Source organism: Osmerus mordax, chromosome 27 (genome assembly GCF_038355195.1).
Source record: "Osmerus mordax isolate fOsmMor3 chromosome 27, fOsmMor3.pri, whole genome shotgun sequence".
NCBI classification, from domain to species: domain Eukaryota; kingdom Metazoa; phylum Chordata; class Actinopteri; order Osmeriformes; family Osmeridae; genus Osmerus; species Osmerus mordax.
The window spans coordinates 4102581-4119697 of record NC_090076.1 but is presented as its reverse complement, the minus strand read 5'-3'; positions in this window follow the sequence as shown (position 1 = coordinate 4119697).

Genomic DNA, 17117 nt, shown 5'->3' with positions numbered 1-17117 from the left:
CTCATGTTATGTTTACACAGATACCTGACATCCAGCCATCCGTGAGAGATATTGTGATGAATTGGACCTTCGTCATCATCAGCCCTCACTTCCCGCTGTTTGAAAGGGCAGACTGGTTGGAGTGGTTCGATGTGAAGCTGACTCCTATCCTCCCCAGTGTCACTGCAGAGATGCTGACCAATGCAACTTCAAGCGTCAACTGCACCAACTACCGAGTGATGTGAGTATATACGTACTGTACCTCCAGCATCGCTTCTCAGAGTAGGCATCGGTGGAGCACACACCGCTGGCACACGTATATACTGCGTATGTGAGGATGGAGGCCATGAGTGTTCCCTTTGCCTCTGTTGCAGTGTGCGAGGGATGGGCAAGGCCTTCCCCAGACTTACACCGGATAGCAAACAGGCCATCGTAGGTGTTCTGCTGAATTACCTGAAGAGATCTGCCCCCATCATCAAGGACAAAGGTAGGAGGCACGGAGCAAGCGCAACGGACAGTTGACACGTCACGCCCTTGTTACTTGATAAAAATAACAGTGTACTTCACGTTTCGGTCTTTCAATTGCTCACTTGTGTCCCACAGCTTGTAGAGAGGACATCCACAGTGACGCTGAATGGCTTGAAATCAACCTGGGTCCCTTCTCGGAGTACACAACCTACTCTACTCTGAAATACTTCAACATCTCAGGGGTAATACATTGGATACAGAGGCAAACGATGACCATTTGGAGACCGATATCCATAACGTTGACTCTTTATTGGGTGGACCGGACGTGTACCGTACTCGCATCATGTTTGCGTTCTATTCCTCAGGTGACCGTTCTCGACGCTCTCTCAACAAACCAGAAAGCTGAGTTGCTACTGGACCCGGACTCGGGCGCACTGGACAATGAAACCATTGTGAAGCAGGTTTTCATCAGCTTGACAGAGAAAGAGCAGCTCGATGTGTTCTTCGAGACTTTTGTTGAAGTCACCAAAGAGGTGAGTGCACGATACTCGGGTCAGGATTTCCTGGCTACGCTAGCTGAAAAAGTACCACAGCTTCTCAACTTCTGTTGGGCTGGGCTAGTTTTAAACCCTTTCAGTTGAGGGCGCAAATAGAAAAAAAGGAATTGCAGATGTGATCCCTTGTGTTCAGGGAAGACCCGCTTTCAATTGGTCCATTTGGGACAGCTAATGAATTTCAATTGACAGAGTTGAAAAGTCTGCTCCCCAGAACTCTGTGTCTGCCACTGTTACAAAGGTAGTGGCTTGTCTTCCTAACCCGTGAACCATGTCTTTTGTAGAGAAACATCACCATCATCACAAATACAGCTGTTAGGGACACCATGCTGAACCTGACCTTGACGACTCTCGCTCCCGAATTTGCCACCTTTGAGCCGAGCGACTACCAGCTGTGGTTCCAAGTCAATCTGGTTGTTCTGCTGGCCAGTTTCCAACCTGCCAGCTTGGTTGTCATCCCAAGTAACATCAGCTGTGGATCCTACAATGCCATGTAAGAGATTTCTGTGCATGCTACAGACTCCATGGCCGTGGCTTCAGAGAATCCCATCCAAAGACTGCTATCATGTCTCCCTTTCAATTTCTTGCAGAATCCAAGGTCTTGAGCAAAGTTTGGCGTCTCTTCCGTCAAATCTCGCAAAGGGTGTAAAGTCAAGCCGGGATGCACTTATGGAGACATTCAGCGGTGTGTGAAAGTTGCCCCTTCCTTACCTACTGCATACATGCCAAGCCATTTTTCTCAGCTAGGATCACGTGCTGCATTAACTGTTGCGTTATCTAATTGTCTTCTTTTCTCACCCCAAAGGTTGTCCAGATGCTGTGGTGGTAAGTTCACTCTGAACAAGCTTTTGCCTGAATGACACGCTTGCTAAAACGAAAGGGGAATTGCATTGAGTGGATTGTTACGTTGTAAGTAAAAAGCCTGTGAACCTTTTGTCTATGATAATTATGAACTTTTCTCCCCTCCAGTGCAAAGAAACCCCTGTGAATGGTAAGTTGGCGCTCTGAGAAACATTTGCGAAGCCCTTTTTTTTTTATTGGTCAAATTTCATTGACGCTAAAGAACCACTGTTTCTTTTCCTTTTTGCAGAGGCCCAAATCTGTGCTGAGGTGGACAGGTAGGTGCAGGTGTTTGATTTCCAAAGCTAAGACTTTGAAAGACAACAGCCACTCTAAGCTGGCATTTATCAAACCATTAACTAAGTACGGTTTCTTGCAGCTCACTCTTACAACAGTACTTGTCCTCTGGCAATTCTTCTGGAACTTTGTGCAATTTCACCATCTCCGAATATGCCTGCGCCAAGGTACGTTTCGGAAGCCGGATAGGCCAGGATGTTGGGTGTTGGTGGACAGTTTGATTCAAATGTCTGTGTCAACGGTGAGGGTATTTGGGTTCAAGCCCTAGATTTCTCATGTGGCTCCTCTTTCTGCATCCATTTCTTCAAGGCAAGCGCCCGTCTGTCAGTGGACAGCTTGGTCACGCTGCTGAAATGCAAACTGGCCAGCCAAAGGACATTCGACACAGAGACCTGGAAGCTGTTCTTCCAGAGAGTTGCTCCAGTTCTGGATCAGGCTCTTCTGAACTACTCCTCCATGGTATGCGCATGTAACCCCACAGTGGCACTGAAATGTTGCCTCAAGTGGGTGGACTTTGCTAACACATCTCCGTTTCTACCTTTCCAGACTTCCAACGTCAGCGGTCCATCGACACCACAGGCCCTCAATGCCATTGGAGAGCTCATCATCCAAAATGTCAGCAGTGCCCAACTGCAGGATGCCACGTTTGTGGCCACGTTGTTTCAGAAGAGGCTCCGTCCATTCCTGGCATCTTCCTCCGTGAACCTCCTGGCTTGTCTCAGCTCCAAAAACTTCAGTTGCCAGACCTACCAAATTGTGTAAGTGAAAACTTGTCCTCTTCTCTAATTCAGTAAAAAAAAAAAATGAATGAGCTGGGGATGTGCTCAGGATGTAGCAAAGAAGGCCACATAACAGCAAGTGTGCTCTACCTTCCAGCATTCAAGCTCTGAGCAGCCAAACCTCATCCATGGACGGAGAAGGACAAAAAGCGGTCTACTCTCACTTCATCAACCCATTCCTTTCGCGAAATGACTCTTCAGGTGAATATGGCTCTGAGTTGTGGAAATGAACACTGGCATAACTGCGGGCCCGTCCATTTAAGTATTCGTCCAATGCAACAGTGATGGTTCGGTAACTGTACGGCACTGATTTTGTTGCAGATCCCGGCTGTGTTTCAAACACCAGTGGAAGTACGGACTGGCTCAATAAGAACTTTGGCCACTTCTCTGTTTTTGCAACTCTGGAGGACCTACAAACTCTCAATGCAAACTTCTCCAGCGTAAGCCAATTGACTGATTGTCTGATACATTGCTTTCATTCCAATTCATCGCTGTGCTTCTAGGTCACACGTGCATCACCCTTCCTTTTCATTTTTGTTTGGATTCAGATGGAAGCACTGTCTGTGCTTAGCCCAACCCAAGTGGCAGAGTTGACATTGACCTCCGGGGCACTGAATGATACAAAAGAGATCGCCCGTGTCCTTGAGCGACTTGAACAAGGGGACGCTTTCAACAACGTCGATGAGTTCCTTACTCAACTGACCTCAGACGGACAGGTATGCCGATCCGCTTTGGTACCGAAAGCTAAATCCACGCGTTTAATCCGTGCACCTGGGAAACTGCAACGCCCTCCCCTTGTAGATTTACCAAGAAGCACAAAGGAAAAGCTGATTGGCTGCTGGCAGAAAACGTTGGCCAAATGCCATAATGGAGAGGAGTGACGATTTCACGACCTCTCATGTTATGTTTACACAGATACCTGACATCCAGCCATCCGTGAGAGATATTGTGATGAATTGGACCTTCGTCATCATCAGCCCTCACTTCCCGCTGTTTGAAAGGGCAGACTGGTTGGAGTGGTTCGATGTGAAGCTGACTCCTATCCTCCCCAGTGTCACTGCAGAGATGCTGACCAATGCAACTTCAAGCGTCAACTGCACCAACTACCGAGTGATGTGAGTATATACGTACTGTACCTCCAGCATCGCTTCTCAGAGTAGGCATCAGTGGAGCACACACCGCTGGCACACGTATATACTGCGTATGTGAGGATGGAGGCCATGAGTGTTCCCTTTGCCTCTGTTGCAGTGTGCGAGGGATGGGCAAGGCCTTCCCCAGACTTACACCGGATAGCAAACAGGCCATCGTAGGTGTTCTGCTGAATTACCTGAAGAGATCTGCCCCCATCATCAAGGACAAAGGTAGGAGGCACGGAGCAAGCGCAACGGACAGTTGACACGTCACGCCCTTGTTACTTGATAAAAATAACAGTGTACTTCACGTTTCGGTCTTTCAATTGCTCACTTGTGTCCCACAGCTTGTAGAGAGGACATCCACAGTGACGCTGAATGGCTTGAAATCAACCTGGGTCCCTTCTCGGAGTACACAACCTACTCTACTCTGAAATACTTCAACATCTCAGGGGTAATACATTGGATACCGAGGCAAACGATGACCATTTGGAGACCGATATCCATAACGTTGACTCTTTATTGGGTGGACCGGACGTGTACCGTACTCGCATCATGTTTGCGTTCTATTCCTCAGGTGACCGCTCTCGACGCTCTCTCAACAAACCAGAAAGCTGAGTTGCTACTGGACCCGGACTCGGGCGCACTGGACAATGAAACCATTGTGAAGCAGGTTTTCATCAGCTTGACAGAGAAAGAGCAGCTCGATGTGTTCTTCGAGACTTTTGTTGAAGTCACCAAAGAGGTGAGTGCACGATACTCGGGTCAGGATTTCCTGGCTACGCTAGCTGAAAAAGTACCACAGCTTCTCAACTTCTGTTGGGCTGGGCTAGTTTTAAACCCTTTCAGTTGAGGGCGCAAATAGAAAAAAAGGAATTGCAGATGTGATCCCTTGTGTTCAGGGAAGACCCGCTTTCAATTGGTCCATTTGGGACAGCTAATGAATTTCAATTGACAGAGTTGAAAAGTCTGCTCCCCAGAACTCTGTGTCTGCCACTGTTACAAAGGTAGTGGCTTGTCTTCCTAACCCGTGAACCATGTCTTTTGTAGAGAAACATCACCATCATCACAAATACAGCTGTTAGGGACACCATGCTGAACCTGACCTTGACGACTCTCGCTCCCGAATTTGCCACCTTTGAGCCGAGCGACTACCAGCTGTGGTTCCAAGTCAATCTGGTTGTTCTGCTGGCCAGTTTCCAACCTGCCAGCTTGGTTGTCATCCCAAGTAACATCAGCTGTGGATCCTACAATGCCATGTAAGAGATTTCTGTGCATGCTACAGACTCCATGGCCGTGGCTTCAGAGAATCCCATCCAAAGACTGCTATCATGTCTCCCTTTCAATTTCTTGCAGAATCCAAGGTCTTGAGCAAAGTTTGGCGTCTCTTCCGTCAAATCTCGCAAAGGGTGTAAAGTCAAGCCGGGATGCACTTATGGAGACATTCAGCGGTGTGTGAAAGTTGCCCCTTCCTTACCTACTGCATACATGCCAAGCCATTTTTCTCAGCTAGGATCACGTGCTGCATTAACTGTTGCGTTATCTAATTGTCTTCTTTTCTCACCCCAAAGGTTGTCCAGATGCTGTGGTGGTAAGTTCACTCTGAACAAGCTTTTGCCTGAATGACACGCTTGCTAAAACGAAAGGGGAATTGCATTGAGTGGATTGTTACGTTGTAAGTAAAAAGCCTGTGAACCTTTTGTCTATGATAATTACGAACTTTTCTCCCCTCCAGTGCAAAGAAACCCCTGTGAATGGTAAGTTGGCGCTCTGAGAAACATTTGCGAAGCCCTTTTTTTTTTATTGGTCAAATTTCATTGACGCTAAAGAACCACTGTTTCTTTTCCTTTTTGCAGAGGCCCAAATCTGTGCTGAGGTGGACAGGTAGGTGCAGGTGTTTGATTTCCAAAGCTAAGACTTTGAAAGACAACAGCCACTCTAAGCTGGCATTTATCAAACCATTAACTAAGTACGGTTTCTTGCAGCTCACTCTTACAACAGTACTTGTCCTCTGGCAATTCTTCTGGAACTTTGTGCAATTTCACCATCTCCGAATATGCCTGCGCCAAGGTACGTTTCGGAAGCCGGATAGGCCAGGATGTTGGGTGTTGGTGGACAGTTTGATTCAAATGTCTGTGTCAACGGTGAGGGTATTTGGGTTCAAGCCCTAGATTTCTCATGTGGCTCCTCTTTCTGCATCCATTTCTTCAAGGCAAGCGCCCGTCTGTCAGTGGACAGCTTGGTCACGCTGCTGAAATGCAAACTGGCCAGCCAAAGGACATTCGACACAGAGACCTGGAAGCTGTTCTTCCAGAGAGTTGCTCCAGTTCTGGATCAGGCTCTTCTGAACTACTCCTCCATGGTATGCGCATGTAACCCCACAGTGGCACTGAAATGTTGCCTCAAGTGGGTGGACTTTGCTAACACATCTCCGTTTCTACCTTTCCAGACTTCCAACATCAGCGGTCCATCGACACCACAGGCCCTCAATGCCATTGGAGAGCTCATCATCCAAAATGTCAGCAGTGCCCAACTGCAGGATGCCACGTTTGTGGCCACGTTGTTTCAGAAGAGGCTCCGTCCATTCCTGGCATCTTCCTCCGTGAACCTCCTGGCTTGTCTCAGCTCCAAAAACTTCAGTTGCCAGACCTACCAAATTGTGTAAGTGAAAACTTGTCCTCTTCTCTAATTCAGTAAAAAAAAAAAAATGAATGAGCTGGGGATGTGCTCAGGATGTAGCAAAGAAGGCCACATAACAGCAAGTGTGCTCTACCTTCCAGCATTCAAGCTCTGAGCAGCCAAACCTCATCCATGGACGGAGAAGGACAAAAAGCGGTCTACTCTCACTTCATCAACCCATTCCTTTCGCGAAATGACTCTTCAGGTGAATATGGCTCTGAGTTGTGGAAATGAACACTGGCATAACTGCGGGCCCGTCCATTTAAGTATTCGTCCAATGCAACAGTGATGGTTCGGTAACTGTACGGCACTGATTTTGTTGCAGATCCCGGCTGTGTTTCAAACACCAGTGGAAGTACGGACTGGCTCAATAAGAACTTTGGCCACTTCTCTGTTTTTGCAACTCTGGAGGACCTACAAACTCTCAATGCAAACTTCTCCAGCGTAAGCCAATTGACTGATTGTCTGATACATTGCTTTCATTCCAATTCATCGCTGTGCTTCTAGGTCACACGTGCATCACCCTTCCTTTTCATTTTTGTTTGGATTCAGATGGAAGCACTGTCTGTGCTTAGCCCAACCCAAGTGGCAGAGTTGACATTGACCTCCGGGGCACTGAATGATACAAAAGAGATCGCCCGTGTCCTTGAGCGACTTGAACAAGGGGACGCTTTCAACAACGTCGATGAGTTCCTGACTCAACTGACCTCAGACGGACAGGTATGCCGATCCGCTTTGGTACCGAAAGCTAAATCCACGCGTTTAATCCGTGCACCTGGGAAACTGCAACGCCCTCCCCTTGTAGATTTACCAAGAAGCACAAAGGAAAAGCTGATTGGCTGCTGGCAGAAAACGTTGGCCAAATGCCATAATGGAGAGGAGTGACGATTTCACGACCTCTCATGTTATGTTTACACAGATACCTGACATCCAGCCATCCGTGAGAGATATTGTGATGAATTGGACCTTCGTCATCATCAGCCCTCACTTCCCGCTGTTTGAAAGGGCAGACTGGTTGGAGTGGTTCGATGTGAAGCTGACTCCTATCCTCCCCAGTGTCACTGCAGAGATGCTGACCAATGCAACTTCAAGCGTCAACTGCACCAACTACCGAGTGATGTGAGTATATACGTACTGTACCTCCAGCATCGCTTCTCAGAGTAGGCATCGGTGGAGCACACACCGCTGGCACACGTATATACTGCGTATGTGAGGATGGAGGCCATGAGTGTTCCCTTTGCCTCTGTTGCAGTGTGCGAGGGATGGGCAAGGCCTTCCCCAGACTTACACCGGATAGCAAACAGGCCATCGTAGGTGTTCTGCTGAATTACCTGAAGAGATCTGCCCCCATCATCAAGGACAAAGGTAGGAGGCACGGAGCAAGCGCAACGGACAGTTGACACGTCACGCCCTTGTTACTTGATAAAAATAACAGTGTACTTCACGTTTCGGTCTTTCAATTGCTCACTTGTGTCCCACAGCTTGTAGAGAGGACATCCACAGTGACGCTGAATGGCTTGAAATCAACCTGGGTCCCTTCTCGGAGTACACAACCTACTCTACTCTGAAATACTTCAACATCTCAGGGGTAATACATTGGATACCGAGGCAAACGATGACCATTTGGAGACCGATATCCATAACGTTGACTCTTTATTGGGTGGACCGGACGTGTACCGTACTCGCATCATGTTTGCGTTCTATTCCTCAGGTGACCGCTCTCGACGCTCTCTCAACAAACCAGAAAGCTGAGTTGCTACTGGACCCGGACTCGGGCGCACTGGACAATGAAACCATTGTGAAGCAGGTTTTCATCAGCTTGACAGAGAAAGAGCAGCTCGATGTGTTCTTCGAGACTTTTGTTGAAGTCACCAAAGAGGTGAGTGCACGATACTCGGGTCAGGATTTCCTGGCTACGCTAGCTGAAAAAGTACCACAGCTTCTCAACTTCTGTTGGGCTGGGCTAGTTTTAAACCCTTTCAGTTGAGGGCGCAAATAGAAAAAAAGGAATTGCAGATGTGATCCCTTGTGTTCAGGGAAGACCCGCTTTCAATTGGTCCATTTGGGACAGCTAATGAATTTCAATTGACAGAGTTGAAAAGTCTGCTCCCCAGAACTCTGTGTCTGCCACTGTTACAAAGGTAGTGGCTTGTCTTCCTAACCCGTGAACCATGTCTTTTGTAGAGAAACATCACCATCATCACAAATACAGCTGTTAGGGACACCATGCTGAACCTGACCTTGACGACTCTCGCTCCCGAATTTGCCACCTTTGAGCCGAGCGACTACCAGCTGTGGTTCCAAGTCAATCTGGTTGTTCTGCTGGCCAGTTTCCAACCTGCCAGCTTGGTTGTCATCCCAAGTAACATCAGCTGTGGATCCTACAATGCCATGTAAGAGATTTCTGTGCATGCTACAGACTCCATGGCCGTGGCTTCAGAGAATCCCATCCAAAGACTGCTATCATGTCTCCCTTTCAATTTCTTGCAGAATCCAAGGTCTTGAGCAAAGTTTGGCGTCTCTTCCGTCAAATCTCGCAAAGGGTGTAAAGTCAAGCCGGGATGCACTTATGGAGACATTCAGCGGTGTGTGAAAGTTGCCCCTTCCTTACCTACTGCATACATGCCAAGCCATTTTTCTCAGCTAGGATCACGTGCTGCATTAACTGTTGCGTTATCTAATTGTCTTCTTTTCTCACCCCAAAGGTTGTCCAGATGCTGTGGTGGTAAGTTCACTCTGAACAAGCTTTTGCCTGAATGACACGCTTGCTAAAACGAAAGGGGAATTGCATTGAGTGGATTGTTACGTTGTAAGTAAAAAGCCTGTGAACCTTTTGTCTATGATAATTATGAACTTTTCTCCCCTCCAGTGCAAAGAAACCCCTGTGAATGGTAAGTTGGCGCTCTGAGAAACATTTGCAAAGCCCTTTTTTTTTTATTGGTCAAATTTCATTGACGCTAAAGAACCACTGTTTCTTTTCCTTTTTGCAGAGGCCCAAATCTGTGCTGAGGTGGACAGGTAGGTGCAGGTGTTTGATTTCCAAAGCTAAGACTTTGAAAGACAACAGCCACTCTAAGCTGGCATTTATCAAACCATTAACTAAGTACGGTTTCTTGCAGCTCACTCTTACAACAGTACTTGTCCTCTGGCAATTCTTCTGGAACTTTGTGCAATTTCACCATCTCCGAATATGCCTGCGCCAAGGTACGTTTCGGAAGCCGGATAGGCCAAGATGTTGGGTGTTGGTGGACAGTTTGATTCAAATGTCTGTGTCAACGGTGAGGGTATTTGGGTTCAAGCCCTAGATTTCTCATGTGGCTCCTCTTTCTGCATCCATTTCTTCAAGGCAAGCGCCCATCTGTCAGTGGACAGCTTGGTCACGCTGCTGAAATGCAAACTGGCCAGCCAAAGGACATTCGACACAGAGACCTGGAAGCTGTTCTTCCAGAGAGTTGCTCCAGTTCTGGATCAGGCTCTTCTGAACTACTCCTCCATGGTATGCGCATGTAACCCCACAGTGGCACTGAAATGTTGCCTCAAGTGGGTGGACTTTGCTAACACATCTCCGTTTCTACCTTTCCAGACTTCCAACGTCAGCGGTCCATCGACACCACAGGCCCTCAATGCCATTGGAGAGCTCATCATCCAAAATGTCAGCAGTGCCCAGCTGCAGGATGCCACGTTTGTGGCCACGTTGTTTCAGAAGAGGCTCCGTCCATTCCTGGCATCTTCCTCCGTGAACCTCCTGGCTTGTCTCAGCTCCAAAAACTTCAGTTGCCAGACCTACCAAATTGTGTAAGTGAAAACTTGTCCTCTTCTCTAATTTAGTAAAAAAAAAAAATGAATGAGCTGGGGATGTGCTCAGGATGTAGCAAAGAAGGCCACATAACAGCAAGTGTGCTCTACCTTCCAGCATTCAAGCTCTGAGCAGCCAAACCTCATCCATGGACGGAGAAGGACAAAAAGCGGTCTACTCTCACTTCATCAACCCATTCCTTTCGCGAAATGACTCTTCAGGTGAATATGGCTCTGAGTTGTGGAAATGAACACTGGCATAACTGCGGGCCCGTCCATTTAAGTATTCGTCCAATGCAACAGTGATGGTTCGGTAACTGTACGGCACTGATTTTGTTGCAGATCCCGGCTGTGTTTCAAACACCAGTGGAAGTACGGACTGGCTCAATAAGAACTTTGGCCACTTCTCTGTTTTTGCAACTCTGGAGGACCTACAAACTCTCAATGCAAACTTCTCCAGCGTAAGCCAATTGACTGATTGTCTGATACATTGCTTTCATTCCAATTCATCGCTGTGCTTCTAGGTCACACGTGCATCACCCTTCCTTTTCATTTTTGTTTGGATTCAGATGGAAGCACTGTCTGTGCTTAGCCCAACCCAAGTGGCAGAGTTGACATTGACCTCCGGGGCACTGAATGATACAAAAGAGATCGCCCGTGTCCTTGAGCGACTTGAACAAGGGGACGCTTTCAACAACGTCGATGAGTTCCTGACTCAACTGACCTCAGACGGACAGGTATGCCGATCCGCTTTGGTACCGAAAGCTAAATCCGCGCGTTTAATCCGTGCACCTGGGAAACTGCAACGCCCTCCCCTTGTAGATTTACCAAGAAGCACAAAGGAAAAGCTGATTGGCTGCTGGCAGAAAACGTTGGCCAAATGCCATAATGGAGAGGAGTGACGATTTCACGACCTCTCATGTTATGTTTACACAGATACCTGACATCCAGCCATCCGTGAGAGATATTGTGATGAATTGGACCTTCGTCATCATCAGCCCTCACTTCCCGCTGTTTGAAAGGGCAGACTGGTTGGAGTGGTTCGATGTGAAGCTGACTCCTATCCTCCCCAGTGTCACTGCAGAGATGCTGACCAATGCAACTTCAAGCGTCAACTGCACCAACTACCGAGTGATGTGAGTATATACGTACTGTACCTCCAGCATCGCTTCTCAGAGTAGGCATCGGTGGAGCACACACCGCTGGCACACGTATATACTGCGTATGTGGGGATGGAGGCCATGAGTGTTCCCTTTGCCTCTGTTGCAGTGTGCGAGGGATGGGCAAGGCCTTCCCCAGACTTACACCGGATAGCAAACAGGCCATCGTAGGTGTTCTGCTGAATTACCTGAAGAGATCTGCCCCCATCATCAAGGACAAAGGTAGGAGGCACGGAGCAAGCGCAACGGACAGTTGACACATCACGCCCTTGTTACTTGATAAAAATAACAGTGTACTTCACGTTTCGGTCTTTCAATTGCTCACTTGTGTCCCACAGCTTGTAGAGAGGACATCCACAGTGACGCTGAATGGCTTGAAATCAACCTGGGTCCCTTCTCGGAGTACACAACCTACTCTACTCTGAAATACTTCAACATCTCAGGGGTAATACATTGGATACCGAGGCAAACGATGACCATTTGGAGACCGATATCCATAACGTTGACTCTTTATTGGGTGGACCGGACGTGTACCGTACTCGCATCATGTTTGCGTTCTATTCCTCAGGTGACCGCTCTCGACGCTCTCTCAACAAACCAGAAAGCTGAGTTGCTACTGGACCCGGACTCGGGCGCACTGGACAATGAAACCATTGTGAAGCAGGTTTTCATCAGCTTGACAGAGAAAGAGCAGCTCGATGTGTTCTTCGAGACTTTTGTTGAAGTCACCAAAGAGGTGAGTGCACGATACTCGGGTCAGGATTTCCTGGCTACGCTAGCTGAAAAAGTACCACAGCTTCTCAACTTCTGTTGGGCTGGGCTAGTTTTAAACCCTTTCAGTTGAGGGCCCAAATAGAAAAAAAGGAATTGCAGATGTGATCCCTTGTGTTCAGGGAAGACCCGCTTTCAATTGGTCCATTTGGGACAGCTAATGAATTTCAATTGACAGAGTTGAAAGGTCTGCTCCCCAGAACTCTGTGTCTGCCACTGTTACAAAGGTAGTGGCTTGTCTTCCTAACCCGTGAACCATGTCTTTTGTAGAGAAACATCACCATCATCACAAATACAGCTGTTAGGGACACCATGCTGAACCTGACCTTGACGACTCTCGCTCCCGAATTTGCCACCTTTGAGCCGAGCGACTACCAGCTGTGGTTCCAAGTCAATCTGGTTGTTCTGCTGGCCAGTTTCCAACCTGCCAGCTTGGTTGTCATCCCAAGTAACATCAGCTGTGGATCCTACAATGCCATGTAAGAGATTTCTGTGCATGCTACAGACTCCATGGCCGTGGCTTCAGAGAATCCCATCCAAAGACTGCTATCATGTCTCCCTTTCAATTTCTTGCAGAATCCAAGGTCTTGAGCAAAGTTTGGCGTCTCTTCCGTCAAATCTCGCAAAGGGTGTAAAGTCAAGCCGGGATGCACTTATGGAGACATTCAGCGGTGTGTGAAAGTTGCCCCTTCCTTACCTACTGCATACATGCCAAGCCATTTTTCTCAGCTAGGATCACGTGCTGCATTAACTGTTGCGTTATCTAATTGTCTTCTTTTCTCACCCCAAAGGTTGTCCAGATGCTGTGGTGGTAAGTTCACTCTGAACAAGCTTTTGCCTGAATGACACGCTTGCTAAAACGAAAGGGGAATTGCATTGAGTGGATTGTTACGTTGTAAGTAAAAAGCCTGTGAACCTTTTGTCTATGATAATTATGAACTTTTCTCCCCTCCAGTGCAAAGAAACCCCTGTGAATGGTAAGTTGGCGCTCTGAGAAACATTTGCAAAGCCCTTTTTTTTTTATTGGTCAAATTTCATTGACGCTAAAGAACCACTGTTTCTTTTCCTTTTTGCAGAGGCCCAAATCTGTGCTGAGGTGGACAGGTAGGTGCAGGTGTTTGATTTCCAAAGCTAAGACTTTGAAAGACAACAGCCACTCTAAGCTGGCATTTATCAAACCATTAACTAAGTACGGTTTCTTGCAGCTCACTCTTACAACAGTACTTGTCCTCTGGCAATTCTTCTGGAACTTTGTGCAATTTCACCATCTCCGAATATGCCTGCGCCAAGGTACGTTTCGGAAGCCGGATAGGCCAAGATGTTGGGTGTTGGTGGACAGTTTGATTCAAATGTCTGTGTCAACGGTGAGGGTATTTGGGTTCAAGCCCTAGATTTCTCATGTGGCTCCTCTTTCTGCATCCATTTCTTCAAGGCAAGCGCCCATCTGTCAGTGGACAGCTTGGTCACGCTGCTGAAATGCAAACTGGCCAGCCAAAGGACATTCGACACAGAGACCTGGAAGCTGTTCTTCCAGAGAGTTGCTCCAGTTCTGGATCAGGCTCTTCTGAACTACTCCTCCATGGTATGCGCATGTAACCCCACAGTGGCACTGAAATGTTGCCTCAAGTGGGTGGACTTTGCTAACACATCTCCGTTTCTACCTTTCCAGACTTCCAACGTCAGCGGTCCATCGACACCACAGGCCCTCAATGCCATTGGAGAGCTCATCATCCAAAATGTCAGCAGTGCCCAGCTGCAGGATGCCACGTTTGTGGCCACGTTGTTTCAGAAGAGGCTCCGTCCATTCCTGGCATCTTCCTCCGTGAACCTCCTGGCTTGTCTCAGCTCCAAAAACTTCAGTTGCCAGACCTACCAAATTGTGTAAGTGAAAACTTGTCCTCTTCTCTAATTCAGTAAAAAAAAAAAATGAATGAGCTGGGGATGTGCTCAGGATGTAGCAAAGAAGGCCACATAACAGCAAGTGTGCTCTACCTTCCAGCATTCAAGCTCTGAGCAGCCAAACCTCATCCATGGACGGAGAAGGACAAAAAGCGGTCTACTCTCACTTCATCAACCCATTCCTTTCGCGAAATGACTCTTCAGGTGAATATGGCTCTGAGTTGTGGAAATGAACACTGGCATAACTGCGGGCCCGTCCATTTAAGTATTCGTCCAATGCAACAGTGATGGTTCGGTAACTGTACGGCACTGATTTTGTTGCAGATCCCGGCTGTGTTTCAAACACCAGTGGAAGTACGGACTGGCTCAATAAGAACTTTGGCCACTTCTCTGTTTTTGCAACTCTGGAGGACCTACAAACTCTCAATGCAAACTTCTCCAGCGTAAGCCAATTGACTGATTGTCTGATACATTGCTTTCATTCCAATTCATCGCTGTGCTTCTAGGTCACACGTGCATCACCCTTCCTTTTCATTTTTGTTTGGATTCAGATGGAAGCACTGTCTGTGCTTAGCCCAACCCAAGTGGCAGAGTTGACATTGACCTCCGGGGCACTGAATGATACAAAAGAGATCGCCCGTGTCCTTGAGCGACTTGAACAAGGGGACGCTTTCAACAACGTCGATGAGTTCCTGACTCAACTGACCTCAGACGGACAGGTATGCCGATCCGCTTTGGTACCGAAAGCTAAATCCGCGCGTTTAATCCGTGCACCTGGGAAACTGCAACGCCCTCCCCTTGTAGATTTACCAAGAAGCACAAAGGAAAAGCTGATTGGCTGCTGGCAGAAAACGTTGGCCAAATGCCATAATGGAGAGGAGTGACGATTTCACGACCTCTCATGTTATGTTTACACAGATACCTGACATCCAGCCATCCGTGAGAGATATTGTGATGAATTGGACCTTCGTCATCATCAGCCCTCACTTCCCGCTGTTTGAAAGGGCAGACTGGTTGGAGTGGTTCGATGTGAAGCTGACTCCTATCCTCCCCAGTGTCACTGCAGAGATGCTGACCAATGCAACTTCAAGCGTCAACTGCACCAACTACCGAGTGATGTGAGTATATACGTACTGTACCTCCAGCATCGCTTCTCAGAGTAGGCATCGGTGGAGCACACACCGCTGGCACACGTATATACTGCGTATGTGGGGATGGAGGCCATGAGTGTTCCCTTTGCCTCTGTTGCAGTGTGCGAGGGATGGGCAAGGCCTTCCCCAGACTTACACCGGATAGCAAACAGGCCATCGTAGGTGTTCTGCTGAATTACCTGAAGAGATCTGCCCCCATCATCAAGGACAAAGGTAGGAGGCACGGAGCAAGCGCAACGGACAGTTGACACATCACGCCCTTGTTACTTGATAAAAATAACAGTGTACTTCACGTTTCGGTCTTTCAATTGCTCACTTGTGTCCCACAGCTTGTAGAGAGGACATCCACAGTGACGCTGAATGGCTTGAAATCAACCTGGGTCCCTTCTCGGAGTACACAACCTACTCTACTCTGAAATACTTCAACATCTCAGGGGTAATACATTGGATACCGAGGCAAACGATGACCATTTGGAGACCGATATCCATAACGTTGACTCTTTATTGGGTGGACCGGACGTGTACCGTACTCGCATCATGTTTGCGTTCTATTCCTCAGGTGACCGCTCTCGACGCTCTCTCAACAAACCAGAAAGCTGAGTTGCTACTGGACCCGGACTCGGGCGCACTGGACAATGAAACCATTGTGAAGCAGGTTTTCATCAGCTTGACAGAGAAAGAGCAGCTCGATGTGTTCTTCGAGACTTTTGTTGAAGTCACCAAAGAGGTGAGTGCACGATACTCGGGTCAGGATTTCCTGGCTACGCTAGCTGAAAAAGTACCACAGCTTCTCAACTTCTGTTGGGCTGGGCTAGTTTTAAACCCTTTCAGTTGAGGGCCCAAATAGAAAAAAAGGAATTGCAGATGTGATCCCTTGTGTTCAGGGAAGACCCGCTTTCAATTGGTCCATTTGGGACAGCTAATGAATTTCAATTGACAGAGTTGAAAGGTCTGCTCCCCAGAACTCTGTGTCTGCCACTGTTACAAAGGTAGTGGCTTGTCTTCCTAACCCGTGAACCATGTCTTTTGTAGAGAAACATCACCATCATCACAAATACAGCTGTTAGGGACACCATGCTGAACCTGACCTTGACGACTCTCGCTCCCGAATTTGCCACCTTTGAGCCGAGCGACTACCAGCTGTGGTTCCAAGTCAATCTGGTTGTTCTGCTGGCCAGTTTCCAACCTGCCAGCTTGGTTGTCATCCCAAGTAACATCAGCTGTGGATCCTACAATGCCATGTAAGAGATTTCTGTGCATGCTACAGACTCCATGGCCGTGGCTTCAGAGAATCCCATCCAAAGACTGCTATCATGTCTCCCTTTCAATTTCTTGCAGAATCCAAGGTCTTGAGCAAAGTTTGGCGTCTCTTCCGTCAAATCTCGCAAAGGGTGTAAAGTCAAGCCGGGATGCACTTATGGAGACATTCAGCGGTGTGTGAAAGTTGCCCCTTCCTTACCTACTGCATACATGCCAAGCCATTTTTCTCAGCTAGGATCACGTGCTGCATTAACTGTTGCGTTATCTAATTGTCTTCTTTTCTCACCCCAAAGGTTGTCCAGATGCTGTGGTGGTAAGTTCACTCTGAACAAGCTTTTGCCTGAATGACACGCTT